Below are 19,286 nucleotides of genomic sequence, written 5' to 3'. Positions count from 1 at the left end.
ACCACTCTAATGTTATATTTCTTTTTAAATGTATATTTATTTCTATTTCCATCTCTATATTAAACCATATGAATTCATTAACCCGTCACTTCAGAGCCACAACAATACCGTACCTTTGTCAGCACCGGCACGCAGCACACGCTCATCCCATCGCAGCACATCAAAACAAAACCTATTTTTATTACTAACGGAACAAACATCCCACAACACTGAACCCTCATAAACACTCAAATAAACCTAACCCAAAATAAATTTTAAATCCCACTTCAACTAGCCCAAAACCTGCGCACATGCTCATCATAAACGTCCTCCTAAACCAATATCTCAAAAACCCCAAAAACCTCAAATACACCTTGAAAATGACACAACTGCTAAGAAAAACAAACACCCACTAAAAATTAAATCAAACCAACTCACTAGACTCAAAACTAAACAGTACTAAAAGAAGCCCCCAAAGCTCTACCTTTATGCTAATGCACAAATAAAAACCAATAATCTATAAAACTTAATTTAAAATTAAAAGAAAACTAATTCAAAGCATAAAAATAAAAAATCTAAACTGTTAAAATACTAAAAAATATCACTACCCAAATTAAAAAACATATTGCCTATGTTTTTTCACCCACCACGTGAATACCCCTGGCACCAAAAATAAAACTAAAAAAACCTATCGAACCAGAAAGAAAACGGAACTTAGGAAAACCAAAACCATAACGTTCAAGTACTCACACCACATCCCTTACCGGACAGCAACTATAAACAACATCAAACCATACAATCAATTCTAAAAACCACCTTAAAACCACTACATTGAAAAACCTTTCAAAAATTAAACACTGCATTTAACAAAAGCCATCGAATAAATTCACACCCACAAACTCCGGCAGCCCAGCTGGCCCAACCAAAGCTGTATGTTTATGCATACAGTAAACAAAGCCAAAACCCCAGTAATACCTATCACAAGTCTATGAAAGAAACCTATTGAAATCAATCCTGCCTCAAATACAAACCAACCCATCCAGAAAGTTAGTTCACTCAAAAAACAACTTACACTGAGTTAATCATACCAAGAAATTAAACAACACACCATATACCACCAATGAATATAATAGTCAGGTAAAGAAAAACTACTTTTTTTTTCTTTTTTTTATTTAAACTAACTTCTTTTATTAGCTAGAACAAAAGATTTTGCCAGGCCTGTAACAACAACAACAACTTCTTTTTCTTCTTCACCTTCTGAAATGTCCCTTCTCACTCCCAAATTCCTTTCAACTCCTGAGTTTACATCCAAGCAAAAAGCAAAATTCGTGCACTCGCGCGTTCGATGCTCCTGTCAGATTCTCTGCTTCCCTCCACATCTTCTTACGCTTTCAGCCTTCACGCCGTCCTGCCGTGATGAGTCTGACAGAAGAATTGGCACATGTTAACAGAGCATTTCCCTCCCTCCCTCCCTCCGGTTTCCTCAGCACATTTCAATCCATCCCAAGCCTGCAACGATGCACGCTCACCCCAAGGCTCACAGCAAGCATGCAGCAGCTCAGGCTTACTGGGCTCCAGGGCTCTGTGCCTTAGACAGCCGAGGAAACTTCTGATGAGCCTCCGTTCCAATAAACTGGGATGCAAACTCACCTCCATCTCAGAGCCTCAGTGACCTCGGCCAGCCCCTTCCTCACTTCCCTGGGTCACAATCACTTCCAGGCAGAAGGATGCCAAGCAGGCTTTTGTCTTTTCTCTTAAGTGCCAACAGGTAAAATACGTAGGCTTTGACATAACTGATTACCCTCTCTTTGCACTCTCCCAAGGACAGTTTTAAAGAAAAGATAGAAGAAGATTGCTGCTAAATCCATATGGGATAAGGAGGAAAGCAGCAAGGATCCCAGGCCAGCAGCGTGCCCAGGCAGCGTCACGTCCCTGCCACCCTGTGACAAGGCACACAGCTGCAAAGCCCCAAAGCCTGCAGGCCCTGGAGCTGCCACACGGATGGACCCGGTTCCCTTCCCGGGTGCCCAGAGGGAAACCTGAGGGCAGGTGTCCACCCCGAGGCTGCACCCAGAGCCCCGGGCAGGGATGGAGTCGCTGACTGCCCTCTGGGGACGAGACCCTCCCTGCAGGCGACACTGCCTTGTCCTCTCCCTCCCCGTGGGACAGGGACCTCCAGGCTCTATCACCAGCCTCCTTCCGTCAGCATCCAGGTGCTGTGTTAGAGCCACAGGGGTCGAGGCTTTCCAGAACCATAGCGTCCTTTAGGCTGCAAAAGCCTTCTAAGGTCATCGAGCCCGGCTGCTGCCCCAGCACTGCCAAGCCCCCACCCCAATCAGGTCCCGAAACACCACATCTTGCCATGCTTTAAATGTCTCCAGCAATGGGGACTGCCCTGGGCAGCCTGCTCCTATGCCTGACCACCCTTTCAGTGAAGAAATTGGTCCTCAAAGCCAATCTAAGCCTTCCCTGCTGCAACTTGAGGCCATTTCCTTTTGTCACCTCACTTCTTACTGGGGAGATCTCGGTACTTAAACCTTACCTGCTCCTTCCCTAGCAGGTCTCTGGCTTGGCTCAATGAGAGGAGAAACACTCCCACCACAGGAATGGCAGCTCAGCAGCTCCCACACCAAGGCAGGCTGCAGGCAGGGAGCAGCTGTCCTCACCACAGCTCGCGCGTCAGCTCTCAGAGATTGGCTCTGCTCTTCCTCCCGGGCAGATCTCTGCTCAGTGCTTCAGAACTGGCTGTCTGGAGGAAGGGGAAAAAACAGGTTAGCCAAGAATTTTATCCCGACTTATCTGATGTCTTTGCCCGCTTTGCCTCCTCCTGACTTCCTCCTGCTAAGAAAACAGCTGCCTTTGGACTTCTAGGGGGAACTTTCACGTAATGCTTATAGAAAAGGAACTACAGAAAAGTGCCTCCTTTTTAAAGACTCAGCCAAGCAGACAGGTAACTGCAGCTTCTCCATCCCCACTGCCTGCAGAGCTGGCAGGCACCAGGCCAGCTCTGCTCCTGCTTCAAGCTGTTCCCAGCTCTGCCAGAAGAACTGAAGGCTGCTCTGGCGTTCCATTGCTCCGCTTCTCCCAAAAAAGATCCGTCAGCGCCGATACCCCTCCACGGGAAGGGCTCTTTTGTCTCACACGCTCGGTGACACGAGGCTACGCGAAGCTGCAGCAGCCTCTGCTCCACGTGGGAAGGGCTTTCTTCCTCCTCTGGCACCTGGCTGGCACAGCTTGCTCACAGATGCTGGGGCTGCCCCATCCCTGGAAGTGTTCCAGGCCCATTGGTGCTCTGGCATCAGGCTCAGAGCAACCTGCTCTATGGAACCACGTCCCTGCCCACGGCAGCAGGCTTGGAATGAGGTGATCTTTAGAGCCCCTTCCAACCTGAATTATTCCATGATTCTATCAACTCAAAACACTAGGGGAATACATTTCTAAAGGTCACTAAATACATGAAAGAATCTCTCCATCAGCAAATTTTTGAATGAATAGTATATCTACAAGCAGGGAGAAATATTCTTGCTACCTGCTCTTGCTACCTTTCAGGCCTAATTTTAGCTATCACTTCAAGTTTTAAAATATTTTCTTTTGAAATTATAGGCAGTGTTCAAATTTTAGCATTTTTACACTATTGCAGAAGCAAAAATTGCTGACAATCAGGCCGTGTCATTCTTTATGGAGCAGAGCCATCGTGACAGAATTTCTGGGACAGAAATTTTACAGGATGTCACTCCACAGAGAGCACCAAATTCCATATCAGGTGGCACTTCTGCTCCTCCACATCAGAAATCTAAACTAGGACAAGTGAAGTTTTGACTTGGCACTGGTGCCACCTTGGGTCTGGGAACCACCCTGCATACCAAAGAATTTCAGGAGCCAGCCGGCCACCCCCAGCCACAGCCCCCCCCCCCACAAACCACGGTCCTTTTCCCTGGCAAACAAAACTCACCTGCCCCGCTTCTGGATGGCACACTGCAGGAGCCACGAGGCGCTATCACGTCAGCCCGACTTGGCACTGGGGCCAGCTTGGGTCTGGGAACCATCCTGCCTATCGTGGAATTTCAGGAGCCACCAGGCCACTCCCGGCTACTGGCCAACCTCGGTCTCACGCGGCTCTTTGTCCTAACGCGGCTAATGTCAGCTACACTTGGCTATCCTGGTCTCTTAAGCTAAACTCGGTTATTTTCGGCCACACTCGGCTCTTCGGAACAGTTCAGCCCGGCACGGCTCGCTGAGGGCGGGAGAGCGGGCATGAGAGGACCCCGGCGCAGACAGGCCAGGTTAACCCAGATGCCTGTCACAAACCCGCAGAAATACGCCCGCCCGCGGCAACGCTGAGCCCACAGCATGTATCGGATACGCTTCAAACGCCGCAGAAAAATCCGTCGGGGCCGCCATGACGTCGGTATTCCATGCAGGCAGTTCACTTACACCCACCGGGGTCCTCCACTTCCCCGCCATCTCGAGAAGGTCAACGAAAAGTCCGAGACACCCGCGACACGCCACTCCCAGCATGGCGGCCTCTCGCCTGCCTGCCGGCGCACAGCTGCAGTACCGCGCTCTGCCCACAAGGAGGCAGCACTGCCGCCCGCCCCAGACGGGGGCGCAGCGCGCCTCGGGGCTGCGGGCAGCGACGGCGGCAAAAAAGAACAGGGGCGACCCCAGACAAAAACTGCTCTGAAATAAATGCCAAAAACCTGCCTCTTACCCGACCAGAACCAAACAAACCGCCTTGGTTTAAAATCCTATTAAAACCAATTTGATAGTCCTATTTTTCGTATTTATATTCACATGCATATTTATAGTGGACATTGATGTAGCATGTAATTTATAAAATATATTCTGTCTATTCCTACTGTTTATATTTATTTATATTTTGTGGTTTTATGAATATCTTTCTATATTTATTGTATATTTCTATGTTAAAAGCATGATAGAAATGTAATTTTAATTATTTAAAATAAAATTCCCATACTAACTAAAAATACAAAAAAGCTCTATGCTTTTAAACTATATTGAAATATTTTTATATTTATAGCTTGCATGACTATATTCCCATTTATATTTATAGTTTATATTTAAGCATTATATTAATCATGATATATAATATGTGTCCTATTCAAATAATAGAAATAAAGTATTTTTTAAATTATGTACCATATGTACTGCTACAACTTATTTTATCTTAGATTTTTAATTTTATATTAGCCTTTACCTATTTATGATCTCTTTCTATACTTAGATTTCTACCTTTATATTATTTGTATCTATCATTTTTGTACTAAAACCCCTGCTTTTGCCAAATAAAAAACAAAACCCCCCTTTATGTTAAACTGCTTTAAAAAACTTATATCAATATGGTGTAATATATAACAAATTATAGATATGATAAACATAAAATTGATATAAATTTATTTATATCTATTTCCTATAATACACTATAATAAGATATATACAGTATTACTTGTATTATGGATCCTCTATGCAGATATTCATTTATGTTATTTTGTATTTTAAATAATTTAACAATTCTCTATATATTTGAAAGACATTTATATATTTATACTTTGGTTGCGATTTTTTCTGGGTGTTTTCCGGGTCTTTTCTTGCCCTCCTTGGAATTGTTTTTCTGGGTTTTCTCTGGGTTTTTCTTGCCCATCTTGGGGGTTTTTCCTGGGTCTCTTCATGCCCATCTTCGGGGTTTTTTTCTGGGTTTTTTCTTGCCCGTCTCCGGGTTCTTTTCTGGGTTTTTTTCTTGCCCATCTTGTTGGGGTTTTTTTCTGGGTTTTTTCTTACCCATCTTCGTCTGTTTTACTGGGTTTTAAGCCAACATGGGTACATTCCATGTCAGTACATACAATATAACCCGGCTGAGGATTTTTTATTCTAACTTTAAAAATGAGTTGCAAAACCTGAAAAGCAAAAGTCATATACACAAGGTTAAATCCAGTCAGCATGTGCCCACCCATGCAGAGACGAGCAGACACAGACAGACACAGCCACGTGCTCTCACACACACTGACACACTCTTGCCACTTACACGCTCACTGCGGCCCTTACCTGAGACGCTGAAGAACGTGCTGTGACACATCTTCTGGCTGCTGCTCCTTGAAGTAAATGGCAGACCCTGGGGAAATCAGAAGCCTAGGGGACCTGTGAGACAACAGGAAGGGTCAACGAGTGGCTGACAGCTAGGACTTGTCCCCACTCTGGACCAATAAATTATCTACCCAAAATCCCACAAAAGACAGATGAACAGTAAAGCTTTTATAACTGTTCTACCTAACTGTGACTACGTGCCAGGGCAGGGCAGCTGCGATCATAAGTGGCACAATGTAAGTACAGACAGTATCAGCTGAGGCAAACACTGCAAGTGTACACAGGGTGTAAGTATACACAATAAAGGGTAACGCACTTACATGCTGTGTAAGTACACACAGTACAAGCCAACATAGGTACACAGAATGTGAGTACACACCGTATAATCCAACATAGATACACATGGTATAGGTACATACAACATAAGCCACCACAGGTACATACAACACAAGCCAGGACTGGAGATAACTTCTGGAAGATGAATTCTTGAGACCTACATCCTTTGAGAAGATAGAACCGAGAGAACCACTGCAGCCACCTGAGGAGGTGCATCTGAAACAAAGTCAGGACAAAAGTCAAAGGGAGGCAGGATACCTTAAGAGCTCCAGATGTCCTGTGTCCATCTACAAATCCCATCCAGAGTCCAACTACACCCCACATTACACATTCCAAGTCCCCGGGCCCTCTCCTATCGCACCAGGCTATGCGGCAGGGCAGAGCAGCCCCGGCACAAATGTGTGCTGACACCCGTGACACAGGACAGACAGGACAGGACACACAACGGGGACACAACAGGAACAGAAATCCCTTGGCAAGGAAAATGGCTGCAAGGACTGAGAGCATGCAAAAGGAGATGACTGAGTTCAAACTGACGGTGAGCTGATGAGGCTCAGAGAACACTGCAGGAAGAAGATGCTAACTGAATGATTGATTCCAAGAACAGTAAAGATGGATGCCTAGGAATCCTATGGTCAGAATCCTCTGCCTGCCCTCACATTCTTTCAAGCCCTAATCCACCATAATGGATCCAGGTGGGGCACAGCTGTCCGTACAGCTCAGAACAAGACCTGACAAGACATCTGACTGGATGCTTCCAAAGAGAGAACTTTTGACTGGGGAGCTCAGACAGGTATCAGAATCGCATCTCTGGCCTGGGTGCCAGGCCAAGGAATGCACAGATCACAGATGCTAACAATGATGCCAAGGTTTCTGACAGGCCCCTCAATGTGCTAAGGTAAAAGACAGGAGATACACAAACAACACATAATGCACAGCAGACAAGTGACACCAGACACACCGGGACTGCTCTGCCCTGAACACCTCAGCACTGTGATCAAAGGTGAGACTTTGCTTTTATGGGGCCTAAGGGGCCACTTCATGGACACCCCCCCACCTCCAAATTGGACTCAAAAACCCCTCCCAGTAATTCCCAAACCAGCACCCTGCCTTCATCCCCTCTGTGGGTCATAGCCCTCTACTTATCTCTCAGACATCTGGCAATGCCGGTCCGTGCCAGGTGCAAAGAAAGGCCACCTCGTCAGCTGGGAAGGTCCTGCTGTCACCGGGCTGGTGTCTCTCAGACAGCTAGAGTAAAGAGAACCAAACATCAGTGCCTGATCTTGGCACCCCATCGGCCAAAACCCCACCAGTCTGCTACTTACCGTGCTCCTAGGAAGGCCCGGCACCTGCTAACTCTGACCCTCTGCCATGGATGCAATGCATCTGCACCTGAAAGAAAGTTAGAACATGTGTCAAACACCACCAGGATAACTCACAAGCTGCAAACACCTTAGGTCCATCTAGGAATAGCATCTAGAGCCCAAGTACAGCCCCCATTACAAATTTACACTCCCCAGGGCTTGTCCCATTGCAGCTGGCCATGCGGCAGGGCAGAACAGCTCCGGCACCCATATGTGTGCAGACACCCGTGACACAGAACGTGACAAACAGGGGGGCATCAAACACCACACATCATGCTTGTGGTGAGGGCCTCGAGGGAAGAAGGCAAAAGGGACCCCAAAGACACACTAGGGAACACGGCACACCGGAAACCACGACACAAACCAGAGCTGTTCTGCACTGCCCGCCTGAAAGCTGCCATCAAAAGTAGAGCCTCTCCCTTTAGCTGTCCTAAGAGGCCCTTGGACAAGTTTGCTTTTCCCTCCGCTAATTTTTAAATCTGTCCCAAGAACTCCCAACCTGCTACACCCCCATCTCCAGGCCGTGGCTCCCAACTTATCTTTTGGATGATCGGTGATGGGAATCCACGTTGCACCTGAAATGAGTCTGCTTCAGAGAGCCTCGTGATGGCCTGTGAGCCTCTCGGTCAGCTACAATAAAGAAAACCAAAACCAAAGAATGAGTCCAGAGTTATGCGGGCCAAATCCCAGCCAGTCAGCTACTTGCCCTCTCCTGAGTGTGCCTGGCTCCCTCAGGCTCCAGCTTCATCCTGATTCCAAGGCTGTGGCCTTTATTAGGGCTGGCACCTGGGTTAGAGAAAGGCAAAGTTAAATGGCATTCCTGTGAGTGCACTGGATGACTCTGTGTGCTCTAAGACATGGGAATGCCTCTGCTAGAAGCCTTGGGGGGGGGGCCCTCAAATAAACAAATAAACACCCTTTCTCACCCTGCTGCCTGCAAACCCCCTCCCAAGAACTCCTAACTGGATACCTGCACACCCTCCCTCTCCCACTCACAATCCTCAACTCACCTGAAGCCTCAATCTCAAACATCATCCTTGACACTGGGCAGATCCCTCTTGTGACATGATCAAGCTGCTGAAAAATTGTTGTGCTTGAGAGCTGAGCAATAACAACCACTTCTCTCCACGGCTCACCTTGACTGCTGCTATCCAGATTCACTTCCTAAAAAGAAAGACAAAGAAGTGAGCTCTAACAGAGTCACCATGTACACTTCTGCTGCACAGACAAATGGGGCCTCACCTGCTCGGGGGAATCCCCTCACAGGGGTTGGGGCCCTCTGGCCCAGATTTAATTCATCTGAATCTGAAAAAAAACGTTAGGACAAGAGTCACACTGTTGCAGGACAACTTAAGAGCTCCAGATGTCCTGTGTCCATCTACAAATCCCATCTGGAGTCCAACTGCACCCCACATTACACATTCCAAGTCCCCGGGCCCTCTCCTATCGCACCAGGCTATGCGGCAGGGCAGAGCAGCCCCGGCACAAATGTGTGCTGACACCCGTGACACAGGACAGACAGGACAGGACACACAACGGGGACACAACAGGAACAGAAATCTCTTGGCAAGGAAAATGGCTGCAAGGACTGAGAGCATGCAAAAGGAGATGACTGAGTTCAAACTGACGGTGAGCTGATGAGGCTCAGAGAACACTGCTGGAAGAAGATGCTAACTACTGTTCTTGGAATCAATCATTCAAAGATGGATGCCTAGGAATCCTATGGTCAGAAGCCTCTGCCTGCCCTCACATTCATTCAAGCCCTAATCCACCATAATGGATCCAGGTGGGGCACAGCTGTCCGTACAGCTCAGAACAAGACCTGACAAGACATCTGACTGGATGCTTCCAAAGAGAGAACTTTTGACTGGGGAGCTCAGACAGGTATCAGAATTGCATCTCTGGCCTGGGTGCCAGGCCAAAGAATGCAGAGATCACAGATGCTAACAATGATGCCAAGGTTTCTGACAGGCCCCTCAATGTGCTAAGGTAAAAGACAGGAGATACACAAACAACACATAATGCACAGCAGACAAGTGACACCAGACACACCGGGACTGCTCTGCCCTGAACACCTCAGCACTGTGATCAAAGGTGAGACTTTGCTTTCATGGGGCCTAAGGGGCCACTTCATGGACACCCCCCCACCGCCAAATTGGACTCAAAAACCCCTCCCAGTAATTCCCAAACCAGCACCCTGCCTTCATCCCCTCTGTGGGTCATAGCCCTCTACTTATCTCTCAGACATCTGGCGATGCCAGTCCGTGCCAGGTGCAAAGAAAGGCCATCTCGTCAGCTGGGAAGGTCCTGCTGTCACCGGGCTGGTGTCTCTCAGACAGCTAGAGTAAAGAGAACCAAACATCAGTGCCTGATCTTGGCACCCCATCGGCCAAAACCCCACCAGTCTGCTACTTACCGTGCTCCTAGGAAGGCCCGGCACCTGCTAACTCTGACCCTCTGCCATGGATGCAATGCATCTGCACCTGAAAGAAAGTTAGAACATGTGTCAAACACCACCAGGATAACTCACAAGCTGCAAACACCTTATGTCAACCTAGAAATTGAACCTAGAGCCCAAGTACAGCCCCCATTACAAATTTACACTCCCCAGGCTTTTCTTATTGCAGCAGGCCATGTGGCAGGGCAGAACAGATCCAGCAAAAGTACGTGCAGACACCCGTGACACAGAACGTGACAAACAGGGGGACATCAAACACCACACATCATGCTTGTGGTGAGGGCCTCGAGGGAAGAAGGCAAAAGGGACCCCAAAGACACACTAGGGAACACGGCACACCGGAAACCACGACACAAACCAGAGCTGTTCTGCACTGCCCGCCTGAAAGCTGCCATCAAAAGTAGAGCCTCTCCCTTTAGCTGTCCTAAGAGGCCCTTGGACAAGTTTGCTTTTCCCTCCGCTAATTTTTAAATCTGTCCCAAGAACTCCCAACCTGCTACGCCCCCATCTCCAGGCCGTGGCTCCCAACTTATCTTTTGGATGATCGGTGATGGGAATCCACGTTGCACCTGAAATGAGTCTGCTTCAGAGAGCCTCGTGATGGCCTGTGAGCCTCTCGGTCAGCTACAATAAAGAAAACCAAAACCAAAGAATGAGTCCAGAGTTATGCGGGCCAAATCCCAGCCAGTCAGCTACTTGCCCTCTCCTGAGTGTGCCTGGCTCCCTCAGGCTCCAGCTTCATCCTGATTCCAAGGCTGTGGCCTTTATTAGGGCTGGCACCTGGGTTAGAGAAAGGCAAAGTTAAATGGCATTCCTGTGAGTGCACTGGATGACTCTGTGTGCTCTAAGACATGGGAATGCCTCTGCTAGAAGCCTTGTGGGGGGGGCCCTCAAATAAACAAATAAACACCCTTTCTCACCCTGCTGCCTGCAAACCCCCTCCCAAGAACTCCTAACTGGATACCTGCTCACCCTCCCTCTCCCACTCACAATCCTCAACTCACCTGAAGCCTCAATCTCAAACATCATCCTTGACACTGGGCAGATCCCTCCTGAGACACGATAAATCTGCTGCAAAAAGTGTTGTTCTTGAGAGCTGAGCAATAACAACCACTTCTCTCCACGGCTCACCTTGACTGCTGATATCCAGATTCACTTCCTAAAAAGAAAGACAAAGAAGTGAGCTCTAACAGAGTCACCATGTACACTTCTGCTGCACAGACAAATGGGGCCTCACCTGCTCGGGGGAATCCCCTCACCCGGGATGGGGCCCTCTGGCCCAGATTTAATTCATCTGAATCTGAAAAAAACGTTAGGACAAGAGTCACACTGTTGCAGGACAACTTAAGAGCTCCAGATGTCCTGTGTCCATCTACAAATCCCATCTAGAGTCCAACTACACCCCACATTACACATTCCAAGTCCCCGGGCCCTCTCCTATCGCACCAGGCTATGCGGCAGGGCAGAGCAGCCCCGGCACAAATGTGTGCTGACACCCGTGACACAGGACAGACAGGACAGGACACACAACGGGGACACAACAGGAACAGAAATCCCTTGGCAAGGAAAATGGCTGCAAGGACTGAGAGCATGCAAAAGGAGATGACTGAGTTCAAAATGACGGTGAGCTGATGAGGCTCAGAGAACACTGCAGGAAGAAGATGCTAACTGAATGATTGATTCCAAGAACAGTAAAGATGGATGCCTAGGAATCCTATGGTCAGAATCCTCTGCCTGCCCTCACATTCTTTCAAGCCCTAATCCACCATAATGGATCCAGGTGGGGCACAGCTGTCCGTACAGCTCAGAACAAGACCTGACAAGACATCTGACTGGATGCTTCCAAAGAGAGAACTTTTGACTGGGGAGCTCAGACAGGTATCAGAATCACATCTCTGGCCTGGGTGCCAGGCCAAGGAATGCAGAGATCACAGATGCTAACAATGATGCCAAGGTTTCTGACAGGCCCCTCAATGTGCTAAGGTAAAAGACAGGAGATACACAAACAACACATAATGCACAGCAGACAAGTGACACCAGACACACCGGGACTGCTCTGCCCTGAACACCTCAGCACTGTGATCAAAGGTGAGACTTGGCTTTCATGGGGCCTAAGGGGCCACTTCATGGACACCCCCCCACCGCCAAATTGGACTCAAAAACCCCTCCCAGTAATTCCCAAACCAGCACCCTGCCTTCATCCCCTCTGTGGGTCATAGCCCTCTACTTATCTCTCAGACATCTGGCAATGCCGGTCCGTGCCAGGTGCAAAGAAAGGCCATCTCGTCAGCTGGGAAGGTCCTGCTGTCACCGGGCTGGTGTCTCTCAGACAGCTAGAGTAAAGAGAACCAAACATCAGTGCCTGATCTTGGCACCGCATCGGCCAAAACCCCACCAGTCTGCTACTTACCGTGCTCCTAGGAAGGCCCGGCACCTGCTAACTCTGACCCTCTGCCATGGATGCAATGCATCTGCACCTGAAAGAAAGTTAGAACATGTGTCAAACACCACCAGGATAACTCACAAGCTGCAAACACCTTATGTCAACCTAGAAATTGAACCTAGAGCCCAAGTACAGCCCCCATTACAAATTTACACTCCCCAGGCTTTTCTTATTGCAGCAGGCCATGTGGCAGGGCAGAACAGATCCAGCAAAAGTACGTGCAGACACCCGTGACACAGAACGTGACAAACAGGGGGACATCAAACACCACACATCATGCTTGTGGTGAGGGCCTCGAGGGAAGAAGGCAAAAGGGACCCCAAAGACACACTAGGGAACACGGCACACCGGAAACCACGACACAAACCAGAGCTGTTCTGCACTGCCCGCCTGAAAGCTGCCATCAAAAGTAGAGCCTCTCCCTTTAGCTGTCCTAAGAGGCCCTTGGACAAGTTTGCTTTTCCCTCCGCTAATTTTTAAATCTGTCCCAAGAACTCCCAACCTGCTACGCCCCCATCTCCAGGCCGTGGCTCCCAACTTATCTTTTGGATGATCGGTGATGGGAATCCACGTTGCACCTGAAATGAGTCTGCTTCAGAGAGCCTCGTGATGGCCTGTGAGCCTCTCGGTCAGCTACAATAAAGAAAACCAAAACCAAAGAATGAGTCCAGAGTTATGCGGGCCAAATCCCAGCCAGTCAGCTACTTGCCCTCTCCTGAGTGTGCCTGGCTCCCTCAGGCTCCAGCTTCATCCTGATTCCAAGGCTGTGGCCTTTATTAGGGCTGGCACCTGGGTTAGAGAAAGGCAAAGTTAAATGGCATTCCTGTGAGTGCACTGGATGACTCTGTGTGCTCTAAGACATGGGAATGCCTCTGCTAGAAGCCTTGTGGGGGGGGCCCTCAAATAAACAAATAAACACCCTTTCTCACCCTGCTGCCTGCAAACCCCCTCCCAAGAACTCCTAACTGGATACCTGCTCACCCTCCCTCTCCCACTCACAATCCTCAACTCACCTGAAGCCTCAATCTCAAACATCATCCTTGACACTGGGCAGATCCCTCTTGTGACATGATCAAGCTGCTGAAAAAGGTGTTGTTCTTGAGAGCTGAGCAATAACAACCACTTCTCTCCACGGCTCACCTTGACTGCTGATATCCAGATTCACTTCCTAAAAAGAAAGACAAAGAAGTGAGCTCTAACAGAGTCACCATGTACACTTCTGCTGCACAGACAAATGGGGCCTCACCTGCTCGGGGGAATCCCCTCACCCGGGATGGGGCCCTCTGGCCCAGATTTAATTCATCTGAATCTGAAAAAAACGTTAGGACAAGAGTCACACTGTTGCAGGACAACTTAAGAGCTCCAGATGTCCTGTGTCCATCTACAAATCCCATCTGGAGTCCAACTGCACCCCACATTACACATTCCAAGTCCCCGGGCCCTCTCCTATCGCACCAGGCTATGCGGCAGGGCAGAGCAGCCCCGGCACAAATGTGTGCTGACACCCGTGACACAGGACAGACAGGACAGGACACACAACGGGGACACAACAGGAACAGAAATCCCTTGGCAAGGAAAATGGCTGCAAGGACTGAGAGCATGCAAAAGGAGATGACTGAGTTCAAAATGACGGTGAGCTGATGAGGCTCAGAGAACACTGCAGGAAGAAGATGCTAACTGAATGATTGATTCCAAGAACAGTAAAGATGGATGCCTAGGAATCCTATGGTCAGAATCCTCTGCCTGCCCTCACATTCTTTCAAGCCCTAATCCACCATAATGGATCCAGGTGGGGCACAGCTGTCCGTACAGCTCAGAACAAGACCTGACAAGACATCTGACTGGATGCTTCCAAAGAGAGAACTTTTGACTGGGGAGCTCAGACAGGTATCAGAATCACATCTCTGGCCTGGGTGCCAGGCCAAGGAATGCACAGATCACAGATGCTAACAATGATGCCAAGGTTTCTGACAGGCCCCTCAATGTGCTAAGGTAAAAGACAGGAGATACACAAACAACACATAATGCACAGCAGACAAGTGACACCAGACACACCGGGACTGCTCTGCCCTGAACACCTCAGCACTGTGATCAAAGGTGAGACTTGGCTTTCATGGGGCCTAAGGGGCCACTTCATGGACACCCCCCCACCGCCAAATTGGACTCAAAAACCCCTCCCAGTAATTCCCAAACCAGCACCCTGCCTTCATCCCCTCTGTGGGTCATAGCCCTCTACTTATCTCTCAGACATCTGGCAATGCCGGTCCGTGCCAGGTGCAAAGAAAGGCCATCTCGTCAGCTGGGAAGGTCCTGCTGTCACCGGGCTGGTGTCTCTCAGACAGCTAGAGTAAAGAGAACCAAACATCAGTGCCTGATCTTGGCACCGCATCGGCCAAACCCCCACCAGTCTGCTACTTACCGTGCTCCTAGGAAGGCCCGGCACCTGCTAACTCTGACCCTCTGCCATGGATGCAATGCATCTGCACCTGAAAGAAAGTTAGAACATGTGTCAAACACCACCAGGATAACTCACAAGCTGCAAAGATCTCAGATCCATCTAGGAATAGCATCTAGAGCCCAAGTACAGCCCCCATTACAAATTTACACTCCCCAAGGCTTGTCCCATTGCAGCTGGCCATGCGGCATGGCAGAACAGCTCCGGCACCCATATGTGTGCAGACACCCGTGACACAGAACGTGACAAACAGGGGGACATCAAACACCACACATCATGCTTGTGGTGAGGGCCTCGAGGGAAGAAGGCAAAAGGGACCCCAAAGACACACTAGGGAACACGGCACACCGGAAACCACGACACAAACCAGAGCTGTTCTGCACTGCCCGCCTGAAAGCTGCCATCAAAAGTAGAGCCTCTCCCTTCAGCTGTCCTAAGAGGCCCTTGGACAAGTTTGCTTTTCCCTCCGCTAATTTTTAAATCTGTCCCAAGAACTCCAAATCTGCTACGCCCCCATCTCCAGGCCGTGGCTCCCAACTTATCTTTTGGATGATCGGTGATGGGAATCCACGTTGCACCTGAAATGAGTCTGCTTCAGAGAGCCTCGTGATGGCCTGTGAGCCTCTCGGTCAGCTACAATAAAGAAAACCAAAACCAAAGAATGAGTCCAGAGTTATGCGGGCCAAATCCCAGCCAGTCAGCTACTTGCCCTCTCCTGAGTGTGCCTGGCTCCCTCAGGCTCCAGCTTCATCCTGATTCCAAGGCTGTGGCCTTTATTAGGGCTGGCACCTGGGTTAGAGAAAGGCAAAGTTAAATGGCATTCCTGTGAGTGCACTGGATGACTCTGTGTGCTCTAAGACATGGGAATGCCTCTGCTAGAAGCCTTGTGGGGGGGGCCCTCAAATAAACAAATAAACACCCTTTCTCACCCTGCTGCCTGCAAACCCCCTCCCAAGAACTCCTAACTGGATACCTGCTCACCCTCCCTCTCCCACTCACAATCCTCAACTCACCTGAAGCCTCAATCTCAAACATCATCCTTGACACTGGGCAGATCCCTCTTGTGACATGATCAAGCTGCTGAAAAAGGTGTTGTTCTTGAGAGCTGAGCAATAACAACCACTTCTCTCCACGGCTCACCTTGACTGCTGATATCCAGATTCACTTCCTAAAAAGAAAGACAAAGAAGTGAGCTCTAACAGAGTCACCATGTACACTTCTGCTGCACAGACAAATGGGGCCTCACCTGCTCGGGGGAATCCCCTCACCCGGGATGGGGCCCTCTGGCCCAGATTTAATTCATCTGAATCTGAAAAAAACGTTAGGACAAGAGTCACACTGTTGCAGGACAACTTAAGAGCTCCAGATGTCCTGTGTCCATCTACAAATCCCATCTAGAGTCCAACTACACCCCACATTACACATTCCAAGTCCCCGGGCCCTCTCCTATCGCACCAGGCTATGCGGCAGGGCAGAGCAGCCCCGGCACAAATGTGTGCTGACACCCGTGACACAGGACAGACAGGACAGGACACACAACGGGGACACAACAGGAACAGAAATCCCTTGGCAAGGAAAATGGCTGCAAGGACTGAGAGCATGCAAAAGGAGATGACTGAGTTCAAAATGACGGTGAGCTGATGAGGCTCAGAGAACACTGCAGGAAGAAGATGCTAACTGAATGATTGATTCCAAGAACAGTAAAGATGGATGCCTAGGAATCCTATGGTCAGAATCCTCTGCCTGCCCTCACATTCTTTCAAGCCCTAATCCACCATAATGGATCCAGGTGGGGCACAGCTGTCCGTACAGCTCAGAACAAGACCTGACAAGACATCTGACTGGATGCTTCCAAAGAGAGAACTTTTGACTGGGGAGCTCAGACAGGTATCAGAATCACATCTCTGGCCTGGGTGCCAGGCCAAGGAATGCAGAGATCACAGATGCTAACAATGATGCCAAGGTTTCTGACAGGCCCCTCAATGTGCTAAGGTAAAAGACAGGAGATACACAAACAACACATAATGCACAGCAGACAAGTGACACCAGACACACCGGGACTGCTCTGCCCTGAACACCTCAGCACTGTGATCAAAGGTGAGACTTGGCTTTCATGGGGCCTAAGGGGCCACTTCATGGACACCCCCCCACCGCCAAATTGGACTCAAAAACCCCTCCCAGTAATTCCCAAACCAGCACCCTGCCTTCATCCCCTCTGTGGGTCATAGCCCTCTACTTATCTCTCAGACATCTGGCAATGCCGGTCCGTGCCAGGTGCAAAGAAAGGCCATCTCGTCAGCTGGGAAGGTCCTGCTGTCACCGGGCTGGTGTCTCTCAGACAGCTAGAGTAAAGAGAACCAAACATCAGTGCCTGATCTTGGCACCGCATCGGCCAAAACCCCACCAGTCTGCTACTTACCGTGCTCCTAGGAAGGCCCGGCACCTGCTAACTCTGACCCTCTGCCATGGATGCAATGCATCTGCACCTGAAAGAAAGTTAGAACATGTGTCAAACACCACCAGGATAACTCACAAGCTGCAAAGATCTCAGATCCATCTAGGAATAGCATCTAGAGCCCAAGTACAGCCCCCATTACAAATTTACACTCCCCAGGGCTTGTCCCATTGCAGCTGGCCATGCGGCATGGCAGAACAGCTCCGGCACCCATATGTGTGCAGACACCCGTGACACAGAACGTGACAAACAGGGGGACATCAAACACCACACATCATGCTTGTGGTGAGGGCCTCGAGGGAAGAAGGCAAAAGGGACCCCAAAGACACACTAGGGAACACGGCACACCGGAAACCACGACACAAACCAGAGCTGTTCTGCACTGCCCGCCTGAAAGCTGCCATCAAAAGTAGAGCCTCTCCCTTTAGCTGTCCTAAGAGGCCCTTGGACAAGTTTGCTTTTCCCTCCGCTAATTTTTAAATCTGTCCCAAGAACTCCAAATCTGCTACGCCCCCATCTCCAGGCCGTGGCTCCCAACTTATCTTTTGGATGATCGGTGATGGGAATCCACGTTGCACCTGAAATGAGTCTGCTTCAGAGAGCCTCGTGATGGCCTGTGAGCCTCTCGGTCAGCTACAATAAAGAAAACCAAAACCAAAGAATGAGTCCAGAGTTATGCGGGCCAAATCCCAGCCAGTCAGCTACTTGCCCTCTCCTGAGTGTGCCTGGCTCCCTCAGGCTCCAGCTTCATCCTGATTCCAAGGCTGTGGCCTTTATTAGGGCTGGCACCTGGGTTAGAGAAAGGCAAAGTTAAATGGCATTCCTGTGAGTGCACTGGATGACTCTGTGTGCTCTAAGACATGGGAATGCCTCTGCTAGAAGCCTTGTGGGGGGGGCCCTCAAATAAACAAATAAACACCCTTTCTCACCCTGCTGCCTGCAAACCCCCTCCCAAGAACTCCTAACTGGATACCTGCTCACCCTCCCTCTCCCACTCACAATCCTCAACTCACCTGAAGCCTCAATCTCAAACATCATCCTTGACACTGGGCAGATCCCTCCTGAGACACGATAAATCTGCTGCAAAAAGTGTTGTCCTTGACACAACCTGGAATCTCTGAAAGGCGTGCTCCTCCTAAAAACCATAAAAAACAAACCAAGAACAAAACCAGAAATTACAAAGGTGCTTTAACACCCCTAAACACAAAACCCAAAATTGTGAACCTACATACTCCCTGTATTCCATGCTGTTTTCTTCACAGTCTCTTCCAAGCCTCTGCTGCTTTAGATGCCCAGAAACACCTGCTGGAAACAAGCTGAGATGAGCTGAAAGAGCCTTTTCACTGAAATGAGAGGAGAACTCCTACCCCAGCACACCCCAGAGAGGGAATGAAGCCCCTCAGCCAAGGCTGGGGTTAATATACCCCCGATGGTGCCCGCCTCTCGTTCCCATGGCACCCAGGAAAAGGGAGGGGGCAAATCCTCCCAGGTGTAAAAGCCCTCAGAACAGCTGCAGCTGTTTGGCCACTCAGATTCAAGGGGAGTAAAGGGCTTGTTATAGAAGAAAACTCTTCACAAAAATAACAGTGCTTTCTTTTTTGCAACAGCTACTTGGAGCAGAAGAACAGAAAACTGGTAAGACATAAAACTTTGTGGTTAGGTTGCATAGCTGGATAAATTGGGTCATTTGCTGT

The 19,286-nt window shown here is 49.2% G+C and overlaps 5 long non-coding RNA genes across 5 annotated transcripts; all 5 read right to left on the bottom strand.

Moving 5' to 3' along the window:
* Window positions 1-1,112: 1,112 nt before the first annotated feature.
* LOC141729735 (uncharacterized) lies at window positions 1,113-8,035 on the bottom strand. The gene is made up of 6 exons (XR_012581185.1): window positions 7,743-8,035; window positions 6,526-7,665; window positions 6,043-6,135; window positions 3,932-5,894; window positions 2,522-2,728; window positions 1,113-1,401 (listed from the first exon to the last, which is right to left on the bottom strand). It is a non-coding gene; the product is annotated as an uncharacterized LOC141729735 (long non-coding RNA).
* Window positions 8,036-8,458: 423 nt separating this feature from the next.
* On the bottom strand, window positions 8,459-10,829 carry LOC141729737 (uncharacterized). Its single transcript, XR_012581187.1, has 4 exons — window positions 10,198-10,829; window positions 9,024-10,120; window positions 8,792-8,945; window positions 8,459-8,567 (listed from the first exon to the last, which is right to left on the bottom strand). It is a non-coding gene; the product is annotated as an uncharacterized LOC141729737 (long non-coding RNA).
* A 112-nt stretch (window positions 10,830-10,941) lies between these two features.
* LOC141729739 (uncharacterized) lies at window positions 10,942-13,318 on the bottom strand. The gene is made up of 4 exons (XR_012581189.1): window positions 12,650-13,318; window positions 11,477-12,572; window positions 11,371-11,398; window positions 10,942-11,019 (listed from the first exon to the last, which is right to left on the bottom strand). It is a non-coding gene; the product is annotated as an uncharacterized LOC141729739 (long non-coding RNA).
* A 73-nt stretch (window positions 13,319-13,391) lies between these two features.
* LOC141729738 (uncharacterized) lies at window positions 13,392-14,992 on the bottom strand. Its single transcript, XR_012581188.1, has 3 exons — window positions 13,929-14,992; window positions 13,696-13,850; window positions 13,392-13,471 (listed from the first exon to the last, which is right to left on the bottom strand). It is a non-coding gene; the product is annotated as an uncharacterized LOC141729738 (long non-coding RNA).
* Window positions 14,993-15,846: 854 nt separating this feature from the next.
* LOC141729514 (uncharacterized) lies at window positions 15,847-17,447 on the bottom strand. The gene is made up of 3 exons (XR_012581019.1): window positions 16,384-17,447; window positions 16,151-16,305; window positions 15,847-15,926 (listed from the first exon to the last, which is right to left on the bottom strand). It is a non-coding gene; the product is annotated as an uncharacterized LOC141729514 (long non-coding RNA).
* Between the last annotated feature and the right edge of the window lie 1,839 nt (window positions 17,448-19,286).

The sequence above is a fragment of the Zonotrichia albicollis genome, chromosome 7 (assembly GCF_047830755.1).
Source record: "Zonotrichia albicollis isolate bZonAlb1 chromosome 7, bZonAlb1.hap1, whole genome shotgun sequence".
In the NCBI taxonomy this organism is placed as follows: Eukaryota; Metazoa; Chordata; class Aves; order Passeriformes; family Passerellidae; genus Zonotrichia; species Zonotrichia albicollis.
Note: the sequence above shows the minus strand (reverse complement) of the source record. Positions and strands in the feature narration are given on the sequence as shown.